This window comes from Rhamphochromis sp. 'chilingali' (assembly GCF_963969265.1).
Source record: "Rhamphochromis sp. 'chilingali' genome assembly, chromosome: 21".
In the NCBI taxonomy this organism is placed as follows: Eukaryota; Metazoa; Chordata; class Actinopteri; order Cichliformes; family Cichlidae; genus Rhamphochromis; species Rhamphochromis sp. 'chilingali'.
In genome coordinates this window covers 14,446,676-14,468,489 of record NC_137949.1, presented here as the reverse complement: position 1 = coordinate 14,468,489, position 21,814 = coordinate 14,446,676, and positions in this window count along the sequence as shown.

The following is a 21,814-nucleotide window of genomic DNA, read 5'->3' as shown; positions in this document are numbered from 1 at the left end:
ATGTTGAGTGGGCCATTCATCAACCTTCACACAAATATACTGTAAGCCAGAGCTAACACTGCTGCTAATGTTATTTTCCTACTCCTACATGTTTTTCTGTATTATCATATTTTTAGTCCTCAAGAGAAATGTGTAACTTGATACAGATAATGCAAACACTTGCAAAGACATTAAGTCTGCTTTTTTTGTCATATGGCCTTCTTTCTCATCTCAGCATTACTCCATCATGATAACAATGGTGTTGCTGTGATTTTATGTGTTGTATTACTTATGTAACAAAACACTATCAAGATGCTGTATGGGTAAAAGATAATTGAAATTCAAGCAGCACATGGTGTGCAGGGGGGTTGCTGGCTCTATCGGTGTATCTCATTGTGGAGTCTGTTGCAGCATCTTGCATTGGAGTCTATTAGGAGTCATTTATTTGAGCTGTATGGCAGATTGATGCTAATTGTAGCTCTGAATCCATTTACTGTCAGTAAGCAAGAAAGACGGGGTGAGAAATAAAATGGGAGAATAACCCTGATATCTGGGCAAAGCAGCTCAGTGGTGTAGACTGTGTAGTTAAAAAAATAGACTACCTTTTTTTTTTTTTTCTTACCCAAACAAAACTTGTAAAACTTCACTTAGGTGATAATACAAAGTTTGAATGCAACCTTATATAACAACAAGATTGCCCTGTTACATCATGCCAGTACAAATCATTATGTACAAGTTATGCCCTTTAAAAACTTATAATTTTTGACCTTTGGAACATTAGAACAGAGATATTTAAGGTCAGGAGGGATTTTGTGAGTCATTGGAAAAATGGCACCTCCACAGCATGTGCTATCTCACAGGAGAGAAAAGGATGAAAACAAACTGATGTCAGGTTTGTAAGATTAAATAAGTCTGAATACATTGAAAGAAAACTAGAATGGCACAAAGAGAAACTGTGTCGTCTAAGAGAATTGTTTGAAAAATTGCCTTTTATTATTAGACATCTATAATATGATGTTCAGTCAAAACTATCAAGGTGTTCAGGTACTAAGGTACACATGTCAATAGCAGATCATGTCTTAAAAATAGCATAAATTCTCTCCTAAATAAACAATAATAATGGATAAACATGCTGCCCATCAGTATGCCACAAAAGCTAAAGTTACAAAGGATTTATTCGTGTCTTTCACTCTAAATAAGCAATAAAGAAACAGAGGTACTTCATTTAACACTAATGAAAAATGAACTGTGGTCTTTTCTGGACCACAGTTCAGTAAAAACTGACTGAGGCAAATGGACACTTGTGGTCAGTGTAGTTGAAATTTTCAATTCTTTTTGGAAAACTTTGATGCTGCATCCTCTGTTTTAAAGAGGAGAGAAACTACTCAGTTTGTTATCAGCATTCTGTTGAAATACCTGCATCTCTGATGATATGTGGGTGCAGTCCCAACTTTTATGATGTGCTATCAAATTAAATTCTTTTTTGCGTATTAGCTCAGTTTAAACATCTGAAATGTATTAATGTTTTATTGCGAATAAAATATGTTTTTGAGATTTACAAATCATTACATGCATTCAGATTTTATTTACATTTTACACAGCACTTTTTGGAAATGGAGTTATAATAAATATTTATTTATAAAATCATAAAACCAAACCAAAAATGCATAAACCCCATTAGGGATGTTCTGTAGTGAGATTAAAAAATAAAGAAAATCTACAAAAAAAATAGTAACACATTAACGAGCTAACAGCCCTTACGCGTTGACGCCGTGCAGCCCTCGCACGGGGCGATCCACGTTAACTCGCTAACAGGGATTTGCCGCCTTAAATCGGTTATGGCGTTAATGTCGTATTAAAGAGATTAACGCTGACAGCACTAGAAAAAAATCTAACTAAAATCTAAATCTAACTGTGATTACAGAAATCTAAAAGTGGTAAAGTTTTGTTTCTTTGGCCGTATTTGCATGTCAGTCGGAGCACATGTACAGTACAGTGTCCGAGGCATAGATATCTACTGGGTGCTGTATGACAGAAAAAAATGACAGCATGGCTGCATCAAGGGATCACTTGTCTTTGTGTGTCACATGACTGACAACTGTCACTGAAGCTGTGCTCTCTTTGCAGTTGAAAGGCTTTGCTGTCATGATTCGTGACCATCATCGATGAAGAGCTAGTCATCATCAGTCAGTTATTTACAAGTCTTTTATATAGTCTGCTGTTCAGTATCCACATTCTGAGAACTGCTGGTGAAAGAGTTCAAGTCCAGCAGCATGCATGAATATTTTGCTATAGCACATTTATTTAATAAAGTGCCAAGAACTTCAAGTATTACTTTACCTCTACTGAGGCAGGTAGGCCACATAAAAATAAAACAACACGCTTCATCATCCAGAAAATATTAAGCTGTAGTCTGCCTGCATCACCAAGGCTTGACAAAGTCTGTGCACAGCCAGGAAATGTTTCTGCATGCAAACAAATAACTGTACTAACTCTAGTACATGAATGGCAACCCTTGAAGCTCCTTAGTGGTCTGTGAAGGCCATAAAGCACGTATGTAATACTAAATGTATTACCACTAGAGTTTAGTCTTGAGATGTTGGCTCAGAGTCGATTGAATCCTGACAAAAAGTCCTTTCAGCTTTTGTCATGCCATGCTTCTTTTTTTTTTTTTTTTTTTTTTGCTTTTTTGTTTTTGCACATTTTACCTGAAGTAGAATTTAATGTTTGTTATTAGAGACCAAACAACCATTACAGGGGCACTACTATGCATGTTTACTTAAAGCAGACTGGGAAACTGGTATAATTAGAACAACTTTTCATCCACGGTGTTCACAGCTGTCCACATGGGTCTTTACAAGACACAGAAAAACCCAGCTTTAATGCACAGGGTTTGGCTTAAGTTGCTAATGACCTTTATTAGAATGCTCTTGTGTCCCTTGCAGGCCAGTGATGCAATGTAAAGATGTCAGGCATCATTGTGGATGGTAATCTGACATCTCTTTCAGTATGACATCATTATTATTGGCTTAAAGAAAGTAGGAAGTGCAACAAACCTTCAGAGAGAATTGAAGCAGGTACAGGTCTGTGGAGTTTTTCAATACCTTTATTGATTTTTTTGAAATTGCATGAATATTATGTTCTATATGTATGTTTTGTTCAGATCTATGGCCTGTCTGATCTCTGCCTTTTATCAGTGTTGTGCTAGTGATTAGGTCATCTTTAAACATAGTTCTTTATCTGCCATCAAATTGACCAGATCGCTATCTGCACATTGAAGTCCAGAGCAATATTTTCCTGTGGATTGCCTGGTATTAATACTCAAAAAATACACTAACCCAAACTATATTCCAAAAATATATGTCTGAAAAAGTAAAGTTAAACTTTTATTTGTGTTACAAATAAAGTCTTCTGGATTTGTTTTATCATTTTCATGAGTCCTGTTTACTTATAAATAATACAGAGGCATTTGGACTTGCACCTTCTACAGCATCCACTGGCAGAGGGCATAGATCTGTAATTTGGTGTGCAGATGCATCAAGTCATCAAAATGCCTTAGGCAAGAGATTCAATGATGTGCTGGCAATGAGGATAAATGGTTCTTATTACCTCTGTGAGTTGCATCTCCAAGTTAAGGATTCGTCCCTAAAGTCAAGTCTGTGAGCAGGAGTCCATCCCCCTCCTGTGAAAAGTCACGCAGGGGCTTTAAACCATATGAGTGCATAAATATGCCTCCTGAGGAGATATTGTGTTTTATAACGATTCACATAGAGACTATGATGTGGAGATTTGAGTGAAAATTAGTTCAGGTTTAGGTTCATCGTGCCCATTATACCATTGCTTGTCATTCAATGAATCTCCACATTGTCAGGTCACTGTCCTCCCTAAATACCCTCATACATAGTGATGGATGTGGCCAGTTTCCAATAAGTTTACCTAGTCCAGAATGCATAGTCAGGAGGTGCCATTAATCTGAGTAAACTCCATTGTATTGATCTGCTTTGCTCAGAGAGCACTATTTGGGAGGGCAGTAGTGTTTTCTGTCTGTCTCTGTACACTCAGACAATAATTTAACATTAAGGGCCACACGAATACTTATTTATTGTTCACAAAGTATTTACAAATACTTACATATACAGTATTTAGGAAACATTATCATTCATATATTATGTGCTGCAAAGTCTTCACTTAAATCCTGTGTTATTATTGCTAGCAGGTTACCTGAGATCCATGCAAACTACAGAAATGAAATCACGAACAGAGTGAAACACAAACCGGAAACAGCCACCGTTTGTCTTCAAAGTCAAAGTTGCTGCTTTTGAAATGTGTTGGATTTAGCATTACAGCAGAACTTATACTGTAAAGTTAAACATTCTGTTTCCAGTTAACGTTCTAATATTCCATATTTTTAAGTATCAGTACCACTCTGCTGAATGAATAAATACACATTTTTCCCTACCGACTAGATATTTCTCGGGGTCACCGACCCGTCTCTAGGTCTGTGTGACTGAGGCTGCGGATGAACTATTTTTAATCTATTCTCATAGCGTAGCTTTAAGGTTAGTGAATCAGTTAGCTGTCGGTAGGCCAGTCTACCATTTTGATCCAGACTGACTATCTTAATAGATATTGGATTAATGTGGAATCGCCAATCCCTAGAGGATGAATCTCATTTTCTTTTGTCTATTAGATGGCCAGCAACAAAGTACTGATTACAGATCCTCAGACGTTTAAACTAGGACATATATTCATTTAACTAAAATCCTTGTTTTTATCAATCTCCTTTTAATGTTGTGACTTTTGATTGGGGTCATAGCTGTTTTTATATGTGCTGATACAAAGACAAAGAATCCTAACTGACACAGTCTGCAGCTTGTGTGTTACAGATTTAACAAGGATAGTAAAGAATAAGACAACCCCCTTTTTTGGCATCTTTTATTTTTGGTAATTATTGCACTCACTTGCAATGACTGTCTCATTTGCAACCTGGTAGTTGTTGAAATGAACCGCAGTGACTGAGTGTAATTTAAATCTCCCTGTATTTAAAGCTCACTGTTAGTGAGGTCGTGGATCATTAGCTGTTCTTCATCTTCAGTCCTGTCTATCACAATCTAATGAATTATAACAACGTATAAATATATACTGTGTCTAAGTCATATTTTAGATCCAATTATAGAACTGTCTCATGAGTTCTGACACCCTTATTAGTAACGCTCAGTGTAAAAAAAACAAAAAAACAAAACATTTAGGTAACACCTTTTAGCACCTTTAGCTGGTATTGTGTGGTGCTTATTGTCTGGTGCATCACTTCATAACAGCAACACTGATGTATGATTAGAGTAAACTGAAGTTTACTGTAATTCTGCACTCAAACACAGAGAGCCTTCTTCAGTCAGAACCATCAAAATAATCATCATATCATGGAAGAAATTAAAGTTTTAGTTTAGACTCTTTTAGTTTAGATCAATGTAAACAAATTGTGAACCTTGACGGAAGCTTCTGAAATCATAAATCCATAAACCATAATTTCCAAGCCCTATAAGGAATTCAAACTTCAAACAATAATTAGGATAAATGAACCTTTCATTTAACCCAACAGTTACAGCTTAGAGGACATGGTGTTATTTTCTTTTACAGTACACTCAAATGTAAATTATCTATTTAAGAATTTAAATCCATTTTTGGGAAAGATTTTAGGATTTTAGGCATTTATGCAGGGGCCAGCTGTTAAAAAATGTTTTTACTATTCCTCTGTTTTACATTGGATCCACAAATTTCATTTAATAGTTATCTCTGTATCTCTACATTAGCTTAAAATTGTGATACAAGAATGCTAACAGAGAGAAATTACTCACTATAATTTTCTCATACTTTTGTGTGCAAATGTTTACTTTCTTTTTGTTTTCATTTAAAAGTTAATAAGAGTAACATTTCCTAAATTCCTAAATTTAGTGTAAGAAAAGAAATAAACAAGAAGTGAGATGGGGAGGCTACAAAGATCCCTGTCAGAGGTGTCAGAGGGACAAGTTGAGAAAAGCAATGGTGAACAAGAAAGAGATTAGAAGAGAAGTTCTCCAGGTTTAATTTACTATCTGCCTTTATCCTGTAATGACCCCGCTGGCTCTCTTTCTGCTGTGACTTCAGCTATGAATATAGACAGACCTTTAATCACTGCCTTGTGTATCCCACTGCAGATAATGTTCATCCGCTGAGTGCAGTGATAACAGTCGCAGGGCAGAAGCTTACGCGAGAAGCTTTACCCAAAATGTTCATTCATACATTACATTTACTTCACAGTACACTTTTTTGACTGTGGTTAGCAGCAGAAGCTCATAGCAGAACGTTTGTACCTGTAAAGCGTGATGCTGTGGCAAGTCCAGCTGTCAATTGTGTTATAATGAGGTAATCAGTTTATACCAGTTTATACCTAACAGATACCTTGGCATAGGGCTTCTACTCGTTTTGTGTGCTGATCCAATACCAGTGATAAATCAATGAGCTCCCTCTGTGAGGAGCAGCCTGGGAATTATTCATTTGTCTTTAAGGCAACCTTAACTTGAACATTGCTTCTCAAACCTTGCAGCGATTAAATGCAACCAAGAGGTTGCATTTACTGAATTGGTATAAATTAGTAACAGACCAAATGACAACAGAACAAAAATGGATAAAAATAAAAGCTCATATTCAAGTTATTTACCTAATTTATGTGCACTAGTCTCACTTAAGCTCAGTGTCATAGGCTACATCATGCTGCTGTTTACGGTCACATTACGTAAAGCTGAACCGATAAGAGATGAAGTGAAATATTAATGGAGCTGGTGAAAACACATAATGTTACTGCACATGAATGAAGTGAGATAGACGTCCCTGTTTTTCCACAGTGTGAACTCACTTGACTAAAACTGCTGAAAACATACAAATAAGCTTCAGTGAATTAGCAAAACGCTGTGCTTTGTTATTAGCTTCCTCTACGCCACATTAGATTTTGTGCTAGCTACTGGAATGTTGCTGGAACAGAAAGAGAGAGATTATTTTTATTTCTTTTTATTTCAAGGAACCCTGAAATGATTGATCAACACCCGCAACAGAACAGATGTGCATCATATGAATACATCATTTTATGAAGAATAATGAATAAACTCAAAAACATATCTCAGCAGCCACAGTGACAAACATGTAATGAAAAATAAACCATATACTTTTTATAACATCAGACTATCCCTTTCTTAAGACACACTTGCAGGCAGCCACATTGACAGCACTGCATTACCAATGTAAACAGTTGCTCATACTGATGCAGGCACATGACAAAAGTAAATGGAAAATGGGAGAAAAAGGAAATGCTGTTCAAAATATTTTATTTGGCACACAAAAATGGCGGTGTTGGCATTTGCTGCTCCTGTTTGCTTCACAAAGAAATAGTTCAAATTGTGCTGAATTTAAATGGTTTCAAAAGAACAGTGCAGTAACCGAGGGCCAAGTGGATTGAGTTCATAAGCTCGGGAAAGTCTGCCTGCTTACATTAGTTTTATTTGAATACTGCACTACTGGGTGGTTTTTTTTTTGTTGTTTTTTTTCTTTACCACTATAGTGTTGTCATTCTGAAAACGCAATGTTGGTTTGTCAGCTCATGCACAATGGATTAAAATATACGTAAGATAACCATCTATTGCTTTACAAACTCCAGCTCTAGCCAGAGGTTTAAGCCTTCATCTATGCTTTGGACTTCCTTTTACTCGTAAAGTGTCACCAAGAAGTTTATATTCACCAAGGGCTGCTAGAGAATGCAGCATGATAATTTATAGGTCAGAAGTTTTTCATGATTTAACATCTACAGTAAGGGATAGATGAATGGGTAGACAGACAAACAGATGGTCGGGCAGGCGGACACACGGATTAACTTGGATATTGTATATGTATTTTATTATGACATTCATTGTTCTCAGGGTATATTTAATGATGTGTTTTGAGTCATCGTGAAGATTACTATGAAATCTGGTAATACAGGGTTTGCATTTCAGTTATTTTGCCAATCCTTGGACTTTTCATCTGCCATGTAAGAACTGGATAGTGAAATCAGGTATGCATAGCAGTTTTTTTTTTCTTTTTTTATATCAATAAATGATCGAGAATTAGGATATACATTTTATTGAATAAATTTCTCTGTGTTACATAGGCTTAGGCAGTTTACAGTGATCAACAAATAGAAACATAGTGATGCATGGAACCGTCATGAATGAGAAATGATATATGACATTCATGTAGTAAAGAGGCTGCACAATTTTGTTTAGTATGTCTTGGTTCTGAATAGTTTGCTCCAACAGCTGACTCACCCACTCCTGTTTTCCCCTTCTCCCACTCACTGCCTCTTCTATAGTTCAGAGTTTCTGTTCAGTGTCTAGTGAAGATGTAGAAAGCATTCTGTGGCATCGTGGTCATGCTCAAGTGCCTCTTTTGTGTGAGTGTACTGAGTTTGAGATAGATTACATATGTTTTAATCTGGATATACAGGATCGAATCAAAAAATAGGAAAAATGATCTATAACCTCTGCTAATTCTAAGCTTGTGTGGACGCAGTAAACATGATGATGTCTTAACATAATGTATACGCAACAAATGACATATTACACTTTCGTTATTTATTTATTTATTTAAGAAATATATAATATAAACCAAAGTGCAGAAGCAGTGTGTGATAATTACATACACTCCATGATTCACTAGCCCGTAAAAAAGATTTTATCGCCAATAATTTGAAGCAACTTGAAGTAAATGTTTTCTGCATGACTTTATCAGTCACTCACATTCTTCTGAAGGAATTTTAGCTCACTCTTCCTTAAAATGCTGCTTTAGTTCATTTCGGTTTTCAGGCATTGATTTATTCACAGCTTTCTTTAGTTCCCACCACATTATTTCTGGTAAGCTGAGATTTGCACCACTGTGACTCTTTTCCTTTGTGGCCATTCTGTTCTATAGTGGATTGTACTTGGGATCATTGTTCGGTTTCATGACTCAGTTTTGTCCTAGCTTTAGCTGTTGGACAGATGGGCCCATGTTTGACTCCAGAGTACTTTGGTATAGAGGAGTTGGTAGTCAACACGATGAATGTAAAGTGCCCAGGTGCTATGGCTGAAATACAAATCCACAGCAGCACCCCTCCAGCACCGTACTTCACAGTTGGTATGAAGTGATTGTGGTGGTATGGTGTTTCAGTTCTGGCTACCGTGGTGCTGTGTATTATGGCTAAAATCTCCACACTGGTCTTGTTTGACCAAAGGGGAATTGTTCCAGAAGTCTAATGGTTTGTCTGGATGCAATTTTACAAAGGTAAGTCACATGAAACGATAGAAATAGTCTCACCACATTGCAGAACATGAATTAGCAAATTCAAGATTCTTTATTTGTCACATGCATACAGGGAGTGCAGAATTATTAGGCAAATGAGTATTTTGTCCACATCATCCTCTTCATGCATGTTGTCTTACTCCAAGCTGTATAGGCTCGAAAGCCTACTACCAATTAAGCATATTAGGTGATGTGCATCTCTGTAATGAGAAGGGGTGTGGTCTAATTACATCAACACCCTATATCAGGTGTGCATAATTATTAGGCAACGTCCTTTCCTTTGGCAAAATGGGTCAAAAGAAGGACTTGACAGGCTCAGAAAAGTCAAAAATAGTGAGATATCTTGCAGAGGGATGCAGCAGTCTCAAAATTGCAAAGCTTCTGAAGCGTGATCATCGAACAATCAAGCGTTTCATTCAAAATAGTCAACAGGGTCGCAAGAAGCGTGTGGAAAAACCAAGGCGCAAAATAACTGCCCATGAACTGAGAAAAGTCAAGCGTGCAGCTGCCAAGATGCCACTTGCCACCAGTTTGGCCATATTTCAGAGCTGCAACATCACTGGAGTGCCCAAAAGCACAAGGTGTGCAATACTCAGAGACATGGCCAAGGTAAGAAAGGCTGAAAGATGACCACCACTGAACAAGACACACAAGCTGAAACGTCAAGACTGGGCCAAGAAATATCTCAAGACTGGTTTTTCTAAGGTTTTATGGACTGATGAAATGAGAGTGAGTCTTGATGGGCCAGATGGATGGGCCCGTGGCTGGATTGGTAAAGGGCAGAGAGCTCCAGTCCGACTCAGACGCCAGCAAGGTGGAGGTGGATTACTGGTTTGGGCTGGTATCATCAAAGATGAGCTTGTGGGGCCTTTTCAGGTTGAAGATGGAGTCAAGCTCAACTCCCAGTCCTACTGCCAGTTTCTGGAAGACACCTTCTTCAAGCAGTGGTACAGGAAGAAGTCTGCATCCTTCAAGAAAAACATGATTTTCATGCAGGACAATGCTCCATCACACGCGTCCAAGTACTCCACAGCGTGGCTGGCAAGACAGGGTATAAAAGAAGAAAAACTAATGACATGGCCACCTTGTTAACCTGATCTGAACCCCATTGAGAACCTGTGGTCCATCATCAAATGTGAGATTTACAAGGAGGGAAAACAGTACACCTCTCTGAACAGTGTCTGGGAGGCTGTGGTTGCTGCTGCACGCAATGTTGATGGTGAACAGATCAAAACACTGACAGAATCCATGGATGGCAGGCTTTTGAGTGTCCTTGCAAAGAAAGGTGGCTATATTGGTCGCTGATTTGGTTTTGTTTTGTTTTTGAATGTCAGAAATGTATATTTGTGAATGTGGAGATGTTATATTGGTTTCACTGGTAAAAATAAATAATTGAAATGGGTATATATTTGTTTTTTGTTAAGTTGCCTAATAATTATGCACAGTAATAGTCACCTGCACACACAGATATCCCCCTAAAATAGCTAAAACTAAAAACAAACTACAAACTACTTCCAAAAACATTCATCTTTGATATTAATAAGTTTTTTGGGTTCATTGAGAACATGGTTGTTGTTCAATAATAAAATTATTCCTCAAAAATACAACTTGCCTAATAATTCTGCACTCCCTGTAGTTATACAAGTACAACACGGAGTGAAATGTATCCTGATACACTCCATAACTGTGCAAAAGGGGAAAGCAGAAAATTATGTACATTCAGTGAATATATATTTGGGGGGGCATTATGTGCAGTAAGTGGCATTGTGTGGAACAAAAGTCGGAACAGTTTGTTGCCAGGATGGGATGAGTCCTTTAGTATCTGAGCTGCTCTAGTCCAGCATCTCCTGGTGTAGATGTCCTGAAGGGGGAGAGCAATCCTGCAGCAGTGTTCTGCTGTCTGGATCGCTCTCTGAAGAGCCTTTTGGTCCTTAACACAGCTGTTCCCAAACCAGTAATGGATGTTCTGTGTGAGGATCCTCTCCACAGCGCCTGCATAGAAAGTCCTGAGGATCAGTGGCAAGACCCTGAACTTCCTCAGTTGTCAGAGGTGGTACAGGAGCTGCCTAGCTTTTTTGGACTGTATCTTAATGTGGGCAGACCATGTCAGGTCTGAGGAGATGTGGACACTGAGATACTTGAAGGACTGCACCCTCTCCATTGGAGCTCCATTGATAATAATGAGCTTGTAGTCCCTGTGCTGACTCCTTCTGAAATCCACCACTAGCTCCTTGGTCTTGCCGACGTTCAGCTGGAGGTGGTTATCCTGGACACAATGATGCCAGATTCTTCACTTCATCAATGTAGGCCGCCTCATCGATGTTGGAGATGGCCCCCAACACCACAATGGTGTTGGAGCCATGGGTGGCCACACAGTCTGAAGTATAGAGGGAGTAGAGCAGTGGCAAGAGTACACACCCCTGTGGTGCTCCCGTGTTGATGGTGATGCTGTTAGAGATGCATCTACCCACCCTCACCACCTGAGTTCTGCCAGTAAGGAAGTCCAACACCCATCCACACAGACAGCTGTTCCTAGATCCCTCAGCTTTGTGAACAGTTTACCGGGCACTACTGTGTTAAACGCTGAACTCTAATCAACAAACAGCAGTCTCACATAGTTACCCTGTTTCTTGTCCACGTGGCTAAGGGTGGTGTGCAGGGCATGGGCGATGGCTTCCTCTGTGGATCTGTTGGCTTGGTAGGCGAACTGCAGCAGATCTGTGCTGTTTGGGAAGCTAATTACCTTCATTACTACCGAGGTCCGTGCAACTGGCCGGTAGTCGTTCAGGCATGAGGGCTTGTTGTTCTTGGTCACAGGGATGATGGTGGATCTCTTGAAGCATGTGGGGACCACAGAGTTTGCCAGGGACTCATTGAGGATGGAAGTGAACACACCTGCTAGCTGGTTAGTGCAGCAGACGGCCGGTGTTGCCATCTGGACCCGCCGCTTTCCTTGTGTTCACTCTCCTCAGAGCCGCTCGGGCATCGTGCTTCGCGATGCTGATCACAGTTCTCTCGCTTATGATGTCACTGTCCTCAGTTGTCAGGCGGTAGTTACCATTAGCCGCCTGGCTAATCTCGAAATGGGCGTAGAATTGGTTCAGGTCATTGGTGAATGCACAGTCTGCGTTGATTGGCGCAGTGTCCCTGGTTTTGTAATGCGTAATGTTGCGTAGTCCCTGCCACATGCTTCATGTATCACCCTGGTGGAAGTGAGACTCCACGCGCTTTCACCACCAGCATTTGGCATCTCTCACTACGCGCCGCGCACTTAATGAGGCCGCTTTGTAGGCGCTCATATCGCCAGTGGCGAGACCCGCTTTGTAGGTGGCGGTCCTGGCGTTCACTGCAACGCGGATCGATCTGTCCACCCATGTTTTCTGGTTTGGGAATGTGGTGACTCTCGCAGTGGGGATGATCTCCCCGCTAGCATGTTGACAAAGCTTACTGCTACTCCCCTAAACTCGTTGATGTCGACTGCGCATGCTCTGAACATGCACTCAACGATGTAGACTGGGACGTCTTGTAGCTTAGCTTCAGATTGGGCAGACCAGTGTTTCACCTCCCTCATGGTTACTTCTTCCCTCTGTATGTTTTGTTTATACTGAGGAATGAGGCATTGTGGTCAGACTTCCCAAAAGCCGGGTGTGAGACAGTTTTGTAGCCCTGCTTGTATGGCGTTACTGTGCAATATGTAGGAAACATCCTGAAAATTTAGTCCCAAGCCTAGATATTCTCCAGCTTTACTTAAACATAGGCTGGACAATATACTGTTTTTACTGCTTGATTGATACAAATTGGTTACTTCAGTGGCCATGAGCGTTCAAAACACTGCGATTTAGGAAAACATGCAAAAACACTTTATAAAATCCCTTTCCACAATTAGTAGTGCTTTCACATTCAGGCATTTAGTCAGCAATTATTAAAGCTGAATTACTCTCAGGAATGACACAATTTGAAATTATTCTAAATAAGAACCAGCTCCTGATTATCTCTTGTAATTATCAAACCCATTTTTGGCAAATGAACATTTTGGTGTCATTCATTGTGTCACGAAACATTATTATGTCAGTTTTTAATGAAATATGAAGTTGCTGTTTAAAGTGCTTTTACAAGGTAATTACCCCAGAAATGGACACAGTAGTCATGGATTCTTTTATTGTTTCCATGTGCAGCCTCTGACAGAAATGGAAATCAATGGCCTGTTTTCACTTTATGCTGTATAGGAAATTATTTTCTTGAGGGTGTAAAGACTCAGACTAATTCTCTGACATTTTCTTCCCTTTACTTAGTCTCTCTCATGCTTATGTCTCTCATGCCAATGTTTTGGAGCTTACAATGTGTCAGCCATGCCCGTATGAGCCTCTTTGAGAAACTCTAAATTCGTTGGTCATATCAGAGCATAGAGTTTATTAGTAATGCCAGCCTTGCTGTTGTTCAGTGCTGAACGAATAAGAGGCTTGCAGGGGAGGCTTATCTGTCAGGGTGCACACGCAGCAACAGACACATAGCCCCGTACGCAAACACAAAGTCAATACAAAAAGGCAAATATGTCGGCAGAGGCTCAAAAAAGTCAAAGGAGCATGCATGTAAGCACAGATAGTAACACAACTGTTGGCATATGTAATGTATGGCATGTAAAGACAAAGGCACTCTAAACATGCAGACACACAGCTCCCTTTGGTCATGGTGAAGTGTAAACAAGTAAAAGATGGTTTCAGAGTGATTGTGGCCTTGTATTGTTAGGTACAGCATGAATAAGAGGCTTGCAGGGAAGGCTTATCTGTTTGCCAGCGCACACACACACTCTTTTCTCACTCACATGTGCACAAACACACATCTATCCTAACTCAGATAAGGCTTCTAAAACTGTGTAGATAACATTGCGAGGCAGTGTATGGCACAGATTTCACCATGAAAAGAACATGTACATGGGAGCATACACACATGCGCGATGGGAGCATACACACATGCGCGCACACAGACACATGCACACAGACGCACATTCCAGTGTTTCATGGTGTCATGTTAGGACAAAATGTTCAGGACTGTTCCATAAAATAACACATTCAGGCAGTTCTCCTTAACTTTTCAACATCTCTTATCGTGTTGTTAAGAGTAATGTTAGCATCTAGCTTTATTGCAGTAGTGCAAAGTGTGGATCAGGGAAATTATTTTACTGCTATTGGTAAATAATCATCATCATTACTATTGCATTAATAATATAATTTACAGTATTGATATTGTATTCAGAGGTTTAAACAGTGTGTGTGTCTTTCAGAAAGACTAAGTTGCAGGCTGACAGGAAGTTGCAGAGAGTTTGCAGAAGTGAAAGCAGAGTCTAAGTTATTCCGAGGAGCAGGCTAGACGAGGCTATTTGAATTACTAGGTTATTCAAATTGTCTGTTATACTTTTATATTCTTTCATTAAGTTTTTAGTAGAGGTTCTCGATTAGAACATTTATTCAATATAGTACATATAGTTTCAGTTAAGTTATTGTATCTAAGGATGAGCCTCGGTTCTGGTAAAAGGTCAGAAGTGCAACGGGTGAGATGAGAGAGCATGTAAGGTCAACACATACACACACACACATTAGTTAGACTCATTTATAGGTGAGAAGTTGGTCATGTTTGTCTCTGGAAAGAGGAACAGCGTCTGGCAGGATGTGGGGCTCGTGTTCCAGACGAGATAGAAGACAATGTTCTTTTAAAAACCGTGTTAAAAGTCATTGTGGTTTTGATTTGACGTATGTATATTCTGTCTGTGACGTATGAAGGGGCATCATTAATTCAAACCCTGATGCTATAAAAATCTGTGTATGCTTTGATTAAGTTGAAGATCAATCCCTATCTGCATACAGAGTGGTCTTCCCACGCGTGTATTCATTAAAATCAATTGTTTGACCAAGATCTTCTGGACCAATGGTTGTTTGTACTCTCCTTCCTCAATATTTGAACCTTAACATTTGGGAGCTTCGTCCGGTGGTTGAGGAGGGAGAGAATTGGAGGTGTAGACGGTGAAATTCGGTGGTCCGTTGTGGTCAGACAGGCAGGCGTGACCTGGCAACCAAACTGAGGGGACAGGCGCCTTTATAAAAGAGGTAGGCACAGGCCTGTTGATTTTATCCGAAGTGTGCTGAATTGGATGATAAAATTAAATGTCTATTCAGTAAAAGTTGCCGGTAAATGTCTGCTTTGATTTTGATGAGAATCTCATGACAGTACTGAGGATTTAAAGCAGTTGGACTGCTGAAAATGATTGAATGCAGTTGGACCGCTAAAAGGATTTAATACGGTTGGACCGTGGAAAGCAGTTGGACTGCTCAATGATTTTAGTATGTTAGGGAATTTGGTTATTTTTTGGTTATAAGGTAACTCTAAGAGTCTGCTTCCTTAAGAGTGTGAGTGTGTGTGTGTGTGTGTGTGTGTGTGTGTGTGTGTGTGTGTGTGTGTGTGTGTGTGTGTGTGTGTGTGTGTGTGTGTGTGTGTGTAATTTAGTATGGATAAAAAGTGTTTCTCAGCCTTATTATTTTCTAACAAAGCTGACTGTGTCAGAGCTGTCAAAACTTTGGCTGATAATGAACCTCATACTGTAGACTGTCTGTAGATCCATACGCTATAGATGACTCAACAGTATAAAAAGCCTGCTTTACTGCCTTAGTGTCTTACCCATAGAAATTTTTTTTCAGGCTTAACACTAGAATTACTGAGCCTTTTTTTTCCCTAGTGCAAGTCCCTACTACTAGATTTACTAGCCCTGCGGAAATTCCCCCAACCCTAACAGAGAGATTCAGGTCTTTCCTTACCTGCAAAGCTACTTTCCTTCCTTACCTGCAGCGTACAATACACCATGGTAGTTTCTATGTGCAATATTTCTCATATGCAATATTAGCTCTTGTCAATCCTTGTCACTACATTGCATGCCTGTCCACAAACTTATATACACAGAGTTGTACATATATTTGTATAGCCACATAATATTTTACATAATATACATCAAATCTAGTTACACACACACACACACACACACACACACACACACACACACCTATATATATATATATATAGATAGATACATGGATAGATATGTGTGTGTGCATATATATAATATGTATGTGTGTATATGTATATATGCGTGTGCATATATACACGTGTGTGTATTTATGTTTCCAGATTGTTTGTATAGGGCACTGTCTATACTGTGCTCTTTGTAACCATGTAATAGTTTTATTTAATTGTATATTATAGTTCCCATTAACCTGTCTTCCACCATGTTTTTAAGCAGGTTGGTCTGTGCTCACATACGCTAAATTGTTTTCCTTTTTAAATTATTCTTTTATATGGTAAATGGTAAATGGCCTGTATTTATATAGCGCTTTTCTAGTCCCTAAGGACCCCAAAGCGCTTTACATATCCAGTCATCCACCCATTCACGCACACATTCACACACTGGTGATGGTAAGCTACATTGTAGCCACAGCCACCCTGGGGCGCACTGACAGAGGCGAGGCTGCCGGACACTGGCGCCACCAGGCCCTCTGACCACCACCAGTAGGCAACGGGTGAAGTGTCTTGCCCAAGGACACAACGACCGAGGCTGTCCAAGCTGGGGCTCGAACCGGCAACCTTCCGATTACAAGGCGAACTCCCAACTCTTGAGCCACGATCCCCTTTCAATTAATAGCAATAACATAGTATATTGGAATATACTGTCAGTGAAAGTATAGACCAAAAAGAAACCACATACTGTGGACACAGTAATGTTAACTGTATAAAATAGGGTTGTTGTTTTTTTGTTTGTTTTTTTACTTGTGGGGTTCGGTTCACTGTTTCACTAATGCTGAGGCATCTAAGACTGCAGAACCAGCTGACTGAGTCCCTGCATTGTGCTGAAATAGTTGAGCTCTTTGATCAAAGCTCTCTGGCTTGTTTAAAAATGTAGTAAATATCAAAACAACTTACTTTTGATCTCATTATAAGTAATAAAATTCAGGCAAGTACTGGTGTCGTTCACTTAATAAGAGCATCAATGCAGTCTTGTTGTGACTCTAGCACTATCCACTGTATTGAAAAGCTCTGATCTAACAGCCTGAAATGGCTCTGCTGCCTTTTTTTTTTGACTGCTAACTTCTTTGCACAGCAGGGCTGTCTGTCTGCGCTGGCATATTGTACAAGATGCTTAAATTACCTCCAGTTTTAGCAGCTATACTGAATTTAATGAGGGTGAACTCTCATTAATTCAAGTTCCACAACAGAATAAAAAAAGGGCAGGCAGGGGATTACTCATTAGTCTGCTTTCTGTATTAATAATATGCAGCCTGAAGTCGTCAAAGTATATTTCTTTTTTGTTCTTGCAAGTTGCAGTTAATTATCAGAACATTTAATAATGTCACAAATAATTACATTATTTCTTAGTAGTGTTATGTACTACCATCAAAGCATTATGGCTTCGGAACTGAATGAAGCAATGTGGCCAACAGGACCCTGCAGAGGAATTTCAAAATGAATCCTTAAGTGTAACATTTGTTTAAAATTCTATCCTTGTAACTTATATTCCTGATATGTATAATAGAGTGAATATGTGGACACACTCACCTGTATAATTCAGGCTTCATTGTGTCAATTAACTCTGGTGTTTAACAGGAACACTTCCAGCTTTTGGTTGTGTTCGCTTTCTAAATTTGGCACACAATGATCCAATTACATGATACCAACCAGCTTGAAATTTTCACATAAATCCCCTGCAGTACGGTGAATTTATGTTCACTGGATCAACTGTATTATGTGAAGGTTATGCTGCACTTTTATCATTTACAAACAAGATTCAATCATAGCTATAACCTGGTAATAAGTAACTTTACAAGACTGATCAGAAACACAGGATCTAATCCTATTTTCTTTATAGTAGGATATCCTATATTCACCTATATAATTATAATAGGGATAAAATACTGTTTAAGTTTTCAAATTACTGAAAATTTCAGCGGTCTGATTCCAAAAGCATCCCAGGGCTGAGACGATCAAAAAATCTGTGTTATCAGTCCTCCTAAGCTTAAGAACCATTTCCCTGCACCACTATAGCTTAAGATGCGCTTAGAGATGATACCAAACCTGCAGGAAGCGGGAACATTACACTTTCATTTGATTCATCTGCCAGTTTCTCCCCTCGTGATCCTCAGCTCCCATTTCCTGCTACTGTAATCATCCTTTCTCGATGAAATACCACTCTCCCAAAATTTTCTTTTATTGGGTGTTGCACATTGTATGCCTACAGAATGTCATTTACAATGGATGAAAAGCATACTCACAAAACTCACACCACCACTGCTTTTAAGTATTTTATGTGCAGGAAGGAAATAACTTCCTGCAAGAGCAACTAAACTGATCAAAGTTTTCTGTCTTATAAAAAGCCGTAAACAGCAGTAAGCTGAAAGCTGCCGAGATACAAAATGTGTTTCCCCGTGTGCAATTAGACATGCAGTTTGTGATCTATTGTTTTTTTTTTTGTTTTGTTTTGCTTTTTTACTAAAGCTAACATATACAGTACAGTAGCTTTTTGTTAAAATGCTTAATATTCATGTTGTATAGTACATACGTTGTAATGATTGGAAAGTTTTAGTTTGATTAGTTTTGTCCATTGGTGTACATTAGTACAAGTCCTTTTTCCTGTTGCCTTGAGCAGGGCATCTAGTGAGATCATTATGCATGCTCTAATTGTTTTTATTTTATTTTTAATAAATAAATAAATATATAAAAGATTAAAAGAAAAAAATCCTAGATTGGGTCATTCGTGAGTAGGTAGGCCTACACCCTTGACCACTCATCTCATCTGTGTGCAAACGGATTGCAGTCAGTATTACCTGCTGCCATCTGCAAAAGCCATAACAGCTAATCAATAGCTTGATCCATAGTGACAGAAGGCTAAAGCTTCGGCAGCTTATGTTGATACTTACAGTGCTTTTGTGCTCCCATCACCAGGTTTTGCTCCAGTGGATCGAGGATGACACAAACAGTACTTGTCCTGGGGATTTTTGTAGCTTCAGTTACAGCCAGTTCTATGAAAATAATGTGTGACCAAGTCACATTCTGGTAAATGAAGAGAATTTAAGAGATTATCTCAAGAGTCTACGCTGACAGCTACAACAGCTTGGACTGTTCTAAAAGGCTATATCTGTAAAGTAAATGTTCTGAGGTGATACAGAATAATCAGAATCAGAATCAGAATACTTTATTGATCCCTGGGGGATCAATAAAGTATTCTGATTCTGATTCTGATAATACAAATATCACTGAACTACAGCTGCTTTACACTGCCTCACACCACATCAGACCTTATCTTCAATTGGTTACTGGATGTCTACCTCTGTGATCACTGATCCAAGTCTCAGTGAGCGGATTTTTATCTAGCCATCCAATTATTTCCGTCTTACCACTGTTTCCAACATGGTCCCCGGATGATCATACAATCAATGCACTGATCGGCACTACTGGAAGTCTCTGCTTTTCTGGCTCAGAGTGTCAAGAGGATCGGTCAGTGACTTTCCTTATTATATATGAAACTGCAGGTAGGACTGATTTTAGTTTCAAATAAAAATGACAGAAGATTAAAAAAAAGAAAAGAAGTACTGTCTATAATTTGACAGGACATTTGTCAAAATTTGTCCTACTTTATCCAAATTCACTCATAAACCATGTCCCATGGTGATTAATGAAAATAACAACATCACCACCATCTAGAGGGACAGCCAAAGGATTAAAGTCACGATGATGTGTTTGTCAGGACCATAAATGTGTATATATTATCCTTGTACAAAACTAAGTGGGAATTTTATCTGAAGGTGTTAGCATTCATTTGATTATACTCATAAAGTTAACCTAACCACAACAAAGTGACACTTCGGGATCTATGCCATCACTGCATAGATTATCATGAATTTTAAAAATGCCGTAGTAGATGAGTCTGATTAGGTTTCAAATGGTTAATCGATTGTTGATTTCACACATTTGTGGGCTCTTGGCTAACAAATGGATTGTGATTTCAGCAGGGAGCAATCCCATCAGCCAGCTGACAATGTCTCACTGATTTTAACATATGTTAAGAGCTAATCAATAAACTGATTGGCAGCAGCAGTAGCCTGAAGGTTAGACTTTGTCCATTTATTGTCACGGCCAGTCAGTTTGTGGCACTGAGGTCATACATGTAACGGTAAACATTCAGCTCTATTAAGCTGTGGGGATGTAAAGTAGTTAGTGTAGCTGACATCAGCAGTTCTTAAGTGCTATTTGAGTCATAACAGGAAAATGACCTTATTTAATCCCTCAGATATGACCAACAGGACATTCCAATTCAGCATTTTTTAATAGACTACAGCAGTGTTCACTCATAACAGCTTTACAACTCTTTAACAAGTAAATCACATAGAAAAAGATACATTTGCACAACATTTTGGGTTATCGCTCATTCACCATGCAAATTTAGCATGGCCAATAGAGACTAAGTAGACAAATTATTATGGAACATGCCAGGTTAAATGAAAACTCATTAGCCTTCAAGGCACCTAACCCAGCAACCCTGTTGATGATTTGGAAAGACTAGCCCACTGATTAATTAAACATTAATGATTACAAAATGAGAGAATCCATTAGTCAGTAATGACATCTTGACTGTATGGCAAAGCTACACAGAAAACTGAAAGTGCTCACTGCTTTTTATTTATTTTTTTATTATTTCCTTTCTGCTCCAGCAATCCTAACCATAGACCACCCAGTCTCTGATTCCATGGACCACCACCATTTCTTATCAGTGTCCTGCAGAAAAGCCATATCTTAAATTTTGGCTTTTGTGGAATGGAGAGCTGATAAGACCCCATACATCTGAGCGGATCCCCTGTGAACCACTGAATCTGATATCCCTGCAACCTAGCCTTAACAGCTTTAATATATTTAAGGTATGTGACGCTTTGCAGTCTGGATCATGTTCTCAGACTACATATCCACTTGTCTCAGAACATCATGTCGACTGTGAAGTGGGTACATAAAAATCAGAGAAGATCCACTTCAAACTGTATAAATTCTCTAATCTCTGTCAGCAGCTTCACCTCTCCCCTCCATGTCCTTATTTTCTCAGTGTTCTGCTTATCAACCCAGAGAGGGGTCACTTGATTACTCACTTCTTTCTTTTCTTTAAGCCACAACCATCTGTCACATAGAGACATAGGAACAAGGAGAAAGTGAGTTGAATGACAACATGACAGGTGATGCATATTTGAGCCAGAACAGATTGACGACCACCGTCAAGACTAACTGGCACGGGAGAGGGAGGCATAGACAAGAAAAATAATTTTGATAAAGAGGAGAAAAATATATGTTCGTGCGCTCCACACATGGAATAAAAATGTTTCAAATAAGAACTTCCACGCACCTGTTCTGAGCATTGTAAAATACCACAGGGTTATCGGTGAGTATTCCGGAAGTATAGTCGTTTTATTTC